At 40.8% G+C, this 14100-nt stretch overlaps 1 protein-coding gene across 1 annotated transcript in view; it reads left to right on the top strand.

Moving 5' to 3' along the window:
- Window positions 1-14100, top strand: part of LOC136885444 (uncharacterized) — a 177698-nt gene that overhangs the window by 2219 nt on the left and 161379 nt on the right. Inside the window, exon 2 of the mRNA XM_067158004.2 lies at window positions 11226-11256. The gene's annotated coding sequence lies outside the window, so the exon portion shown is untranslated. The remainder of the gene's footprint in view (window positions 1-11225; window positions 11257-14100) is intronic.

The following is a 14100-nucleotide window of genomic DNA, read 5'->3' as shown; positions in this document are numbered from 1 at the left end:
TTACTGTTGTTACCAGGCCTATTAGCTTGGGCGCCCATATGACAACAGTTTGTAGGGGGGGGGGGCAGACCTGGGGTTACGTAGAATTTTTAATATTTTGGAAGATAAATGGCGACTTGTATTCTGCGGTAGAATAACCCACGGTATCCCCTGCCTGTTGGTGGGGGACGGTACTACAACTTCTATGTAATACTGACTTTTAAATCATTATCTTGAAAGGAAAACACCTGACTACACTAGATTTTTGCCTTTCCCTGAGAGCTAGAGGGGGGCCGCAGCCCCACCTTGCCCCCGGGTATGGGCGCCCTTGCCTGTTGGGATATGTAAGGGGCATGAACAGTATCGGATGTTTAGTGATCAATGTGAAGGACACATACTCGTGTGAAACAGTGTTGTCAGCACATTACATTGTTTGAAAGGGGCCTCATTGCCTTCATTGTGGGTCTCCATTTGGCTGGCTGGTCAAACCGTGCAATATTCACATTTGTGTGCATTTGAATGCGACATTGGACTGTATGGGAACATGAGGACAGGCATACTCATCGTCACTCTTCCGGTCGACACATCTGACTACCACAAGGGAGGATCGCTGTATTGTGCACCAAGCACGTCATAACCCCTTTACACGTGCGCCTGCCATCTGAGAACAAGTAATGGACTCCCTGCAACAGTCTGTTTCATCCCGCACCATTGGTTGGAGACAAGCAGCAGCCGGACTAGGGAATTAGGTATTACTTTAGCCCAGTCAACATCATATTTCTAATGTTATAACGTTATAAGCAAGTGGAAATTAATTGAAATCTTACTTGGAGAGCGTCTCACAGGAGGGATCTGTTAATTGCGATGTCCAGGAACCCACCATCCCGCCCCAAGAAGTACATTTATAACCTAATGAACAGTATTACACACGATTTTCATTTCTGAAGTAGCTACTTGCATTCCTATTGGCCAGTGTAAAGTGGCACGTGATATTGTGCCCGTCAATAATTTAAATCATAATCCGTTACCAACCCCAGCACAATAATAGCGCAAGAAATTGTAACATGTTGCTTGTTCCTATATCACAGGTTTTGTCCAGACCCTATCCTAACCGTCCGCACGGCAAGAGCCAGTCCAGACCATTCGTGTTTCCACACGAAACTAGAGGCTTAGGGCCACTTCTAGCATGGGGGCTTACGTCCCCAGACCCCCTTTTCTTGTCCCTATATCACTGGTCTTGTCCAGGTCCTATCCTAACATCCGCACGGCAAGAACAACTCCTCACCGATCCTGTAACGATAATCACCACCACCAGGTATCGAAGCACCACTCACTCAGTAGTTCCTAAGTACAGAGTTTGGCAGCTCTGAGCACCACTTGACAACATGCTTCCGGAGAAGGCCGCGAGCGTGTAAACATATGACAGCCATTACACATGTGTGAAAGTCTTGTCGACTGGGCTGAAGTAATGATGGGAATTACTATCCCATGCATAGGTTGCCGCTAACACCACAACACAAATGGCTGCATTTCAAGTGGTACTGTTACCAGGAAGCATGGACTACTAATGAATGACGTTGCATTGTGTTTAGCAATTACTCGTGGTTTTGTGCTACCCCGGAAGACCATCATCTGCGAGTGTGGTGGTGGTGGTCTGGGGAGACGTCCCATTCTACCAATGTTTTAGAGAGGCACAGCAGTGGTACTCCTAACGTCATGGTGTGAGGAGCCATCGTGTATGACTCAGGATAGTAGTGATTGAGGGAACTCTGGTGGCACAGCGGTACATTACGGACATCCTGCGTCCTCATGCGTTACCTCTCATGCGACAGTGCCAACAGGACAATGCAAGTCCACACACAGCACGTGTCTGCATGATGTTGAGGTACTCCCATGGCGAGCAACATCCCCAGACCTGTCCGCGATAGAACGTGTAGGACCAGCTCGAATGTTAACTCCGTCCCATTGCCATTATCCAGGATATCCAAGACCAATTACAACAGTTGTGGGCCAGCTTGCCTCGGGAGAGGATACAACGGCTTTATGACCCCTCTCTCAACCAAATCAGTGCATGCATCCAGGCCAGAGGGGGTGCAATGTCATATTGATAAGTAGGCTCGTAATCATTGAAAAAACATCTCATGCCCTCTCAACACGCAAAGCTTAATTTTGTTTCCTCTTCCCCATGTTGGTACTTCCATTTTTTTTGTCAGTCAGTGTATTTATTTTTGCAAAACTTTCACTATAAATATATATATATATATATAATATTTAGGCAAAATTTAAAAAAAGAAACCATATACAAAAGGATCACCATTTTATAGCAAGTAAATATATATACAATAGTTTATTGCACTGCTCTCAATTGAAACGTGTACCAGTAGTACAGTATGCACCAAAATATACAGTACTCATTTGTGCGCATGCGCACGCTTGAGCGTCTGCATGTTGTTACATCGCCATGATGAATTGTTAGTTGTGTAAGGAATGTTGTGCTCTGTGATTGGAAGTGACAATGAGTCTTGCGACTGAGGAAAAAGTGTTTATAGTGGAGTATTATTTTCGCTCGTACGGAAACGGTTATCCAGGTGGGCCGAGTTTAAAGTTAGTGGCGGAACAATATCGTGAACACTTCAATAAGCAAGCACCTAGCAACACAGTTATGCTATCTATTGTTAAAAAATTTCGTCGTACAGGTAGGGTATTGTGTCAACGCAAAGGAAGGTCTGGTAGGCCAGTAACTGTGTCAACTAATGAAAATCATGGACATGTCCTCAATTAGGTGTTGCAGTCTCCAAAATGAAGTCTTCGGCGATCAGCCTTGAAATTAAACATCAGCCCTACGTCACTTCGACGGCTGTTTAAAGACATAGGTGGATTTCCGTACCGAATACAGGTTGGGCAACGATTGACAGAGCACGATAGGCATGTCAGGGTGGAATATTGTACGCGATTTTTGGCCATGGCGTACGAGGATCCAGATTTGTTGTTCAACGTGTGGTTCTCCGACAAAAGTCACATTCACTTGGACAGTTTTATCAGTCGCCAAACAACTCGCTTTCTTGGTTTTGAGAGGCCAGACACTATAGTCCAGAAACCGCTACATAGTGTGCGTGTGGCAATTTGGTGTCCAATGTCAGGAAACGGTGTGCTAGGTCCGTATTTCATAGAGAATGATGATGGTGCACCTCTTACTGTTAACCAGGAACGCTATAGGAACATAGTCATCAGGCCGTTTATTCAGGATCTAAGAAGGTTTTGTCGTGCCAGAAACATGCAGATGAATAGACAGTGCGACCTGCCATACCGCTCGACAGACTATGGCTATGCTGCAAGAAACCTTTCCAGGACGACTAATTTCCTGCGGGGCTGAGTTCCCCTACCCATCACATTCCCCCGATCTCACACCACCTGATGCTTTTGTGTGGGGAATGTTAAAGGAGCAAATTTTCAATTGTCCAGATCCACCCAAAACTGTGCCTGCATTACGTGAGAAGATCATCTCGTTCTTCGGGACTCTGCAGCAACCTTTGTTCCAGAATATGTTGGAAAATCTGCGTGATCATTATGAACACTGCCTACAGCGCAATGGAGCACATTTTGAACATTTACACTATCATCTCGATAAGTAAGGTAATGACAAGAAGACTAGCTTAATTTCCAGTACTGTATATACACCGCAACTTGTGCACTTTACTCATAGTTGCTTGGGTGAGTCTTCTTTTTTCCTCCACAAAAATGTTGTAAACCTTGCGCTGGAAAGACTTGGGAATAAGGAGACGAGCTGTTTGAGTAAGTTATGCCCAATGTTCCGAGTTGTCGGTGGAGAGATGGAGTGGAATGACTTTAGTAGACGAATAAGCTTGAGGAAAGCTCATAATATACAATAAAGTTTGAATTCAAGAGAACAAATTGGGGCAAATATTCATTTGTAGGACAAGGACATACAGACATCACATCCGTGGACCCTTCTTTATGCGGATGATGTGGTACTTGCCCAACAATCACGCCTTGGGCTCCAACACCAGACACGCAAGCGACAATTTTTTTTTCTATTTGCTTTACATCGCACCCACACAGATAGGTCTTATGGTGATGATGGGATGGGAAAGGCCTAGGAATGGGAAGGATGCAGCCATGGCCTTAATTAAGGTACTGCCCCAGCATTTGCTTGGTGTGAAAATGGGAAACCATGGAAAACCATCTTCAGGGCTGCTGGCAGTGGGGTTCGAACCCACTTTCTCCCGGATGCAAGCTCACAGCTGCACGCCCCTAACCGCACGGCCAACTCGCCCAATGAGCAACAAATTGGCTGAGAATGGTCTGTGCCCCAAAGCCCAGAAAACCGAATACCTAGAATGTAGCCCCCAATCTAGTGGGACCATAAGGATCAAGAATTGCAAAAAAAGAACATGCATTTTAAATACCTAGTGTCAGTTGTCACTTCGAACTGTGGTACCACTTTTGATGCCCGAATGCGGGTAAATGCTGCTTGGCTCAAGTGGAGAAGAGTCACTGGAGTTCTCTGCAAATATTGAGATGTCTCACCATCTAAAGGCAAAAATTTACAAGACCGTGATATGCCCAGCAGCTATTTACGGGACAGAATGTCGTCCAATGAAAAAAAAGCACGAGCAGACTCTTCATACCATGGAAATGAAGATGCTTCGGTGGATTCTTGGACTGACTTGATGTGACCACATAAGAAATGCAGATGTTCGACAAAAGCTTGTATGGGTCATTTTATTAGAAGGCTCTCCAAGTTGATCCAGGGGAATACGACCACTTGGAAGGCCTTTTAAGCGGTGGACTGACAATATCAAGGCTGACATGTACGGCGTTGGTTTAAAACCTGAACCTAAATATGTCAGCAATAAGAGGAGATGTAGCAAAACAGTGCACCCCATACTTTGGAATAAACTCCAGGAAAGGGAGAGAGAGGACAAAGAGTAAGGGATTGGAATAATTTATCAGGGGAAATGTTCAATATATTTCCAAGTTCTGTGAAAACGTTCAACAATTGATAGAGAATCGGCCATCTGTGTGCAGATCATTGGTGACTGAACACTGGTCCGAGCTGGCCTGGCAGAAGGGAGGAATTTAACAGAAGTTTCTCAACTTCGCAGAGACCTTACTGCACACAAAAACAAGACAGGACAGCATTTTGTTAAAGCATAATAATAGAAGTGGAATACTGATGGCGCTGCGTATGTGAGATGATGTCACTTTCTGAGGCTTTCTATAGACTAATCGTAATTAACATGTGTTAATTACAAATTGTTTCATTATAAGGAACTCAAGGATGTGGCAGAAGGGGATATGAGAAGTGAATACTGATGGCACTGCGGATGTGGGATGATGTCACTTTCTGAGGCTTTCTATAGACTAATCATAATTAACACTAGCTGATGTACCCGTGCTTCGCTACGGGATTCTCAGAAAGACTGACTTGGTGGTTTTCCTAACTGAATTCCACATAGGTCATTACAAAAACGTCAGTAGGAATGTAGCGATTGAAAGCAATGTTATCATATAAAATACTCGATCAAATGAAAAACCGCACACTTTCTCACTTTCAACGAACAGTACTACGGTGCCGATCTAAGAGTCCAAAGTTCCAGAGCTGGAATAACCAGGTCGCAGACAGCCATGAACACTCCTCTGTCATTATTCCGTTAAATATGCACACTGCTCATTCCAATCAGTGGCTCAGAGTAGGGATTGAATAACTCGAATACTATGATGAACCAGTGTGTTACGTACCAGATATATCTGAAAATGTATGAACCAGAGGAATGACATGCTAAAGAAGAAAGTTATCGTACACCCCAGCTACTTCCCACCAATATACAGGCAGGCTGTTACAGTCGGTACGACCAGGCGTGTTAGCCGTGTGGTAAGGGCGCGCCGCTGTGAGCTTGCATCTGGGAGATAGTGGATTCGAACCCCACTGCCGGCAACCCTGAAGATGGTATTCCGTGGTTTCCAATTTTCACACCAGTCACACCAGGCTGTACCTTAAAGCCAAGGCCGCTTCCTTCACACCATTGTTTATTTCCTATCCCATCGTCGCCATAAGACCTACCTGTGTCAGTGCGACGTCAAGCAAATTAAAAAAACCTCGGTACGCTGCAGAGGAAACAGAAGACGAAAAGCACATCGTAACAAACAATGGTCAATGTAATGTTATTGTTGATAAAGTTTATGAGCTTTCTATATTGCAGGCCTTCACATTAGTTTTCTTTCGACTGTGTGATATTAGGGTGTCTTACAAAATTATTTATATCGTAGACTGTAGTTCCTTATTCTCAGACTTTACATACCGATTTCCACTAAATTCTGTTTACCCATTTTCTCGTGACTCGGCGCTGATATGGACTTAGTAACAAAAATCCAAATTCATGAATACCTCTGATAATATGTGGTACGGTAACAATGTATAAGACATAAGTGATCGGAAAATTAATAACTTCTTACATAACTACTACTAACTTACAACATAACTAAAGTTATGTTAGTTATGTAGTATTTATCGATACGACCACTAATAACATAAATAACTTATTTGAGAATTGCATTTCAGAACTTCCCCTAAACTACCATTTCACTCAACGTGAATAAAATAATTTGTAGCCTAGATTGTAGTGGTTCATCACCCGACATTACATACCGATTTTCATTAAATTCTCTTCAGCCGTTTTCTATTGATGTGTGTACATACAGACAGACAGAGACAGAAATTACGGAAAAGTAAAAAATGCATTTCCTTGTTACTGTGGACATGACAGATACAGAAATATCATTCATTTCAAATTCTGAGCAATGCACAGGCAAAACACTTATTTTATATATAGATTACATTTCAGGCCTTCCCCTAAACTATCATTTCACTCAGTGCGAATAACATTATTGATAGCCTAGATTATAGCGACCTATTCCCCAACTTTGCATACCAATTTCCGTGAAGATACGACCACTAATAAAATAAATATTTGACAGTTAAATTTCAGGCCTTCCCCTAAACTACCATTTTTCTCAGCGTGTATAGCCTATATTGTAGCGAATTATTTCCCATCTTTATCTAGCGATTTTCATTAAGACACGGTCACTAATAACATAAATATTTGGGAATAAAATTTCAGGCCTTTTCCTAAACTACCATTTCACTCAGCGTGATTAAAATAATTTATAGCCTAGATTGTAGCGGTTCATCACCCGACTTTACATTCCGATTTTCATTAAATTCTCTTCAGCCGTTTTCTCGTGATACGTGTACATACATACACTCAGACAGAAATTACGGAAAAGTAAAAAATGCATTTTCTTGTTACTGTGGACATGACCGATACAGAAATACCATTCTTTTCAAATTCTGAGCAATGTACAGACAAAACTCTTATTTTATATATATATAGATGTGTTAATTACAAATTGTTTCATTATAAGGAACTCAAGGATGTGGCAGAAGGGGATATGAGAAGTGGAATACTGATGGCGCTGCGGATGTGGGATGATGTCACTTTCTGAGGCTTTCTATAGACTAATCATAATTAACATGTGTTAATTACAAATTGTTTCATTATAACGAACTCAGGGATGTGGCAGAAGGGGATATGAGAATATTACATATGGGCGTACAGTTGAGTCTTGATAATCCAAGTTAATTGGATGGGAAGGTATTTCACTCAAGATTTAAAATATGAGACAATTGCATTCCTGGATAAGAACTGTCCAGAACGCGGGACTTTTAACACAAATACAGTACTGTCCCGTAATATCCGGGACGTCTGGCAATCCTTCTCCCAATACAAACCTGTCTCCCTTTGTTCCCGTGTATTTTCTCTTTATTTCTCCTTGCTACCTAGCTCTACTTGTCAAAATCCGAGGTTCCCTGCAATTCTTTGTGCCCTTTGTGAAATTTATTTTACCATGTGTGGTTTACCCTTTGCTTTTGCTATGCAAAAAAGCATAACCCGTTGGATCTGGAACGTAAATGTTTTGCCCTTTCTTTCTTCTTTTAGTGAGAGGTCGCATTAAGTTCCCTTAATTTTGCATTTGCCCTTCTTTTTTTTTCCTCAAAAATCTGTGGCAGATGGAAACTAGCAGGGTTTCAGTCATGATATAAGGGAGTAAACTACATACTATTCCGATTTTGTCCTGCACAGCTGTCTGAATAGAATATAAAATCTGTAATTCTTTTTTAACTTTAAACTTGATATAGTTCATAATAAAGCTCTTGGTTCTGTTTGAACCTCGCTTTCCAATCTGTTCATGCCAGAAGAAGCAGTAACCTTCTGAATTTTCTTGATGAAATGCAGTGAAATTATAGCGTGCATACTTCCTTTCATAATAGAAACAACCAGGCAAGTTGGCCCTGCGGTTATGGACGCACAGCTGTGAGCTTGCATCCGGAAGATTGTGGGTTCGAATCCCACTGTCGGCAGCCGTGAAAATGGGTCCAGGCAAATGCTGGGGCTGTACCTTAATTAAGGCCACAGGCACTTCTTTCCCACACCTAGGCCTTTCCTATCCCATCATCGCCATAAGACCTATCTGTGTCAGTGCAACGTAAAATAAATTGTAAACCTTGTGATAGAACAAGCTCACTTCTGACTGTGGTATACTTTAGGTCTTTTTGTAAGTCAAAAGAGGGCACACACAAGGATTTTTCATTTTGGGCTCTAGTTTTGTGACTGTTTTTTTATTTCTTGCATAAAAGATTTATTCTTCACAGGTTTTTCCATTTCTTTCTTTGCGGCATCCTGACTGTGCACTGCACGTATCATATTGGTCCTTTTTAGGAGTGAGTAGGCCAACATTAAATTTGTTGTTGAAGATGTCCGAGTACTACCTCAGGGTTGCTGAAGTGCCAGGAATCTCTATCGTCCACTCACTGTACAGGTACATTTTATTTCAGTGATTGATAAGCCTTTCTGTAGGTATTTTCGGGTGCTCCTTTTTCTTGTGCAGTGTGAATCTGCAACAGAACGAGTTTATGTGTTCTCTTACTTTAGCTCGCACGTCGTCAGGTGTGACTTGGCACTGCGGTTTACATGTCTGCCCTTTCTGTCAGGAGAAAGTGTTACATTTTCAGAATTAGTCTTTTTGAATGCAGTACGTACCCACACGTCAGTTACGTCAAGTGTGTCGAGGAAAAATTTTCTTGCAGACCTGTATTCTTTCCTCACCTTTTAATATTTCACAGACCAATGAAGAGCTTCTCCTAAATTTCTTTCGTTGTATAGTGACACGTCCTTAGAAACATACCTTATTATAAAATCCCATTGTCTTGCGTGGTCTCCAAGCTTCCAAAGTATATTTAAAATACTGAGCCGGTGTTCTTTGGGTTGTTTATACTACAGTTTGATCCACATTCAGGTCGCATCTTCTTTGCAGGTAGTACTTGTTTTGTAGTGGTGTTTGTATCAGAACTGAACAAATCCCAGGCACCCGTCGTCATGGTGACGTAAAGAAAATTCTAACTGCTAAATTTCAGTCTGAGGTAAAACAGTATTTTCAAAATTTATTTCCACGCAGAAATAGCAATGTATAAGAATTAATTTTGTGGCATTTTAAAAAACTTGACACTAAAATTTGTTCCTAAGATGTTTTGTTTCTTTTATTATTATTTGCATATGAACCCTGTTGGATCACGCAGTGCTTTTAAGATTCACCTTTCTTGTCTTTCATATGCATTTTTTCTCCATCGGCTCTCTTCCTTTCTTCAGTCCACTTGTTGTTACAGTCGTCTCTCTAGCGTGCCTAAATATGGAAATTATAAGGTGAGTCATTCCATCTCATACCTGCCAACCCTTCCGATTTACCTACAAACTTTCCGTTTTTTAACTCGTTTTTCAATTTCCTTATACTTCTTCCTATTTTTGAGCAGTATAACCTCCAGTGCCGGCCCCATGGTGTAGGGGTAGCGTGCCTGCCTCTTACCTGGAGGAGCCGGGTTCGATTCCTGACCAGGCCAGGGATTTTTACCTGCATCTGAGGGCTGGTTCAAGGTCCACTCAGCCTACATGATTACAATTGAGGAACTATCTGACAGTGAGATGGTGGTCCCGGTCTATAAAGCCAAGAATAACGGCCAAGAGGATCCGTCGTGTTCACCACATGACACCTCGTAATTTGCAGGTCTTCGGGCTGAGCGGCGGTCGCTTGGTAGGCCATGGCCCTTTGGGGCTCTTGAGCCATGGGATTTGGTTTTATAACCTCCAGTACGGTCAAAACTCCCCCAGGATAAAGGATAAATTCTTATATGCTTGTGTAAATTATGCAACCTCATTTTCAAGCGTATTTATTTGATGCTTTATTTCACAAGTGTTTCGTCCGTCGCCTTCATGTATTGCGTTTCCCACTCACCACAGCAGCATGTGTGCTTTATACAGCTGGGGATTCGGGATGGCAATCGTCCTGCAAGCAAGAGAGGCTAGCGACTCAGTTAATCGGAACGAAATAATGAGTTTGTTATTGTGTGGTTCACGTGCTGCTAACGTTGTTTCTGTGCGTAGTTTTGTTGGTGTTGTAGGCCAAGTGTTTTTTCTTGCGTTTCTGTGCCCCCCTCCCATGTCGTATGGGACATATTGAATTGTTTTGTATGTGGGTAGTTTCGCGTACTTCAGTGCATAATTTTAATGAGTTGAATGTATTTCAGGGAGTTGTGTCAGTTTCTGGTATATTCTTTTCTCGTTATGGCCAAAAAAATATAACAAAAGTTGGATTCAGAGATACCTATAAATTTCCTTAATTTTACCGTCTAATAAAGGAAACTTGTTTCACCGACCCATCATATAGATGTGACATAAATATTATTATTATTATTATTCGTATGTGTCATAAACGAGAATGATTAGGTACATTTTCTTGTAACCATTTTTACATTTTCATAGTTGAAGATTTGAAATGTAATGGTCAATTCACATTGTAACTGTAGATATGTATGCCTTTTATCCTGACCTTTTTTCACCCAGACCATGGTGCAATATATATGATGAAATCCAAGAATTGAAAATCTTTCTATTTTTGATTTCTAAAAGTTGGCAGGTATGCTATCGTTATGAACAGGACTTTCAGAGATTGATTTAGAACTTTAAAGTGTGTTTATAAGAATGACATCAGAGTGAATTGGATGTACTTGATTTTACATATTTCTATTAATTATTATTATTATGATTCTATAAAATATTTTTTCTAATTTAAAGATATTATATGTAATGTATCGGTTTTAATGGTTGTTACAGATGGGACAGCTCTTTGGACAACTCAGTACTGGTATGTATAACTTTTTAAGGTTTAATTATTTTAAACAATAAAATTAAATATTCAGTAGCATGTTACGGATGGGGCAAAAGGCTCAATAACATGGGAATTAATTTATACACAACCCTATATTTAATTAAGTACTTTGTTAACATCAATTCAATAAAATATCACTGTACAACTTATTTATATGATATATTGTTCAAAATTGTGAACAACAGTTTGTAGTCCTGGATTTTTTTTTTTAAACTTGTAGAAAATCCTAACCCCTATTGGTTTTATGTAAGGTTCTGGCAATAATCTAACACTTCTGAAAATTTAACTACTTATTTCTTTGCTGTGTCTGTTTTGAAAGGAATGTCTTTGGAAATGTCACTGCAAACTTGTTTCATGTAGTAGACTTCAACACATCCTTGACTCACAACCACAAATCTTGTTATATTTTGTTATGTTTGTTATATTTTATTATGAAAGTTTACGTTTGTTAAATAGTCTGTTGACAGTGGAAGTGAAATTTGCTCAGTGTAGCTGTATCTTGTGCTTCGTGAATAAATAATTATTCTTCTTTGATATCTTGGGCAGGTCAAGTTCATGGTGTCTAGTGGAGTCAGTTGCTGTATATACATCACTGTAACTTATTTTAGATCCTGGTTGAATTGCCCAAGATTCTACAGGGTTTTTATTTATGCTTGGCAAGGACTTTCTCGTTCGACCTTGGCCACCAGTGATGGTTCGGTTGCCGCTACCGTGCATGCGTATGTAATACGGTGCTGAAAATCATTATCGTGCATTTTACTCACCATGTTTACCAGGGTGCGAAATCGCGGGGGAGGAAGGGAGGGATTTCCCCCCCCACCGACGATTTTATCTCAAAGGTTCCCCCCCACCCCACTAAAATTGTCCAGGGGGATTCTTTCATTATGAAATAACGAGGATAATATAGAACATATACAATTTATTACTGAAATTCATGATTTTTACTGTACATATCGTCTTAAAAATATCAGCAGTAATTCAAATGGCTGCCAGACCTTGAGCAATAAAACAACGCAGCAGTGGCGATCCGGACCTGCAGCCTATTGGTCATGTTTCACTCTGACAAGTCCATCTGAAACCCGGGAAAAATATAAATTACTTGAGGCCCTCCTTTGTCTTTGCTCTAAGTAGCTCAAGCTTACACCTCTCCTGTACTTCTTGGAGATGGTGTGTTTCCGATGTTCACTTAAGTAGTGTACAAACCGACAAATATTTTCAGTCAAAACTTAGCCCTGATAGACGAAGGTTCCACTAATAAAGGAATAAATTAGGACAAATCGCGCCTCGGCTGGCCTTTCTTAAAAAAGTGAGAGTCTCTCATAAACTTCTCAGCTGATTGGCATAACGTTCTAATGCTTATCAGTCTCGTTATAACAACAAAATTCAAACAAAAAGATCTTAAATTTACATTTTCTGGGGGAGGGGGTAATTAAATTACAGGGGAAATTTATACCCCCCGCCCCGCAAAATACTACCTGAAATAAACACTAGTAATTAATCCTTATGTTCCTCATCCCCCCCCACCATTTCTTTCTGATTTTGCACCCTGGTGTTTACAGTTTGTGCTCAAAATCATTATCATGCATTTTACTCACAATTTTTACAGTTTATGCTGAAAATGTTTCCCATGCACTGCCCAACATAATCAGCATTTCCTAATGAAGTTTTCGGTTACTCTGCCAAGTTCTTCAGCACTGATGGATGCAATTGCAGCTCTTATATTGTCTTTAAGTTTAGTGTGTGGGGGTTTTTCCCATAAACTGCATTTTTTAACATTCCCCACAAATAAAAATCACATGCCGTTAAATCTGGGCTACGAGGGGGCCACAGATTTTTACTTACGATCCTCGTACCAAACACGCTTCAGTCAGGAGATAACGACCTTTATGTCTATTTTTATTGTTTACTGAACCTGTACGTTTGAATCTCTTAGCCAGTTGTTTTATTGTCCGATTGATAGGAATGGGTCTCCCTGGAAATTTCGCTTGAAACTTTTGTCTTGTCCTAGCGCACGATTTTCTGCACTTAATGTAAGTATTGTGCAGATATACATGTTCACGTAACAAATATTTTACATACATTACAGCACTATACACAATCACAATAAAAAACTATACAATACAACATACAGTACGCAGTAGCTTCATTCAACACCCTACTATCTCAGAGCTCAGCTCTCAGCAACTGCAAGAAGTGCCGGAAACCGCGTGCGCCAGCGGCCTGTCATCGGCGGCCAAGGTTGAACGAGAAAGTCCTTGCCAAGCATAAATAAAGACCCTGTATATCTCTCTCTGATTCACTATCAACCCCTTCTTGCCAAATTTGTTGTAAATGAAGTTCCGATGTTAAGAGTTCTTCTAGTTAAAATACTGCTTTGTTACAGACAAAATGCCTGGAAGTAATGGCTTGACTGGTTATTTGGAATGGCGTTGGCACTTTTCCACCTTTCTTCTAAGAAGCCTCTGTATTCCTTTATTTTTTCACTGTTTACTAAAATTAAGTGAATCCCCTTGACAGCATCGCTGCCTATCTTGTAAAAGTCTTTGACTTACGTAACAATTGCTTGTCTTGCTTTGGCATTTTCCCCACACTTTCCTGTTAATGGTCCCTCCTATACCATCCACTGCTCCTTTTCCATGCGAGGTGGCAGAGAAACAACACTCACCATAAATACCGAAGTCATTAAATAGGTAACAGAAATTACCTAATGTATATTTATTCTTGAATTGACTTCCAGCGACATCAGAAAAATGTTACATTCCCAACATTATGTCCTTTGTAAGTCATTAACCCAAACACAACATTTATCATTGCCTAGAT

Source organism: Anabrus simplex, chromosome 14, assembly GCF_040414725.1.
Source record: "Anabrus simplex isolate iqAnaSimp1 chromosome 14, ASM4041472v1, whole genome shotgun sequence".
NCBI lineage: Eukaryota > Metazoa > Arthropoda > Insecta > Orthoptera > Tettigoniidae > Anabrus > Anabrus simplex.
The sequence above is the reverse complement of the archived record's forward strand: the minus strand, read 5'-3'. Positions and strand labels throughout refer to the sequence as shown.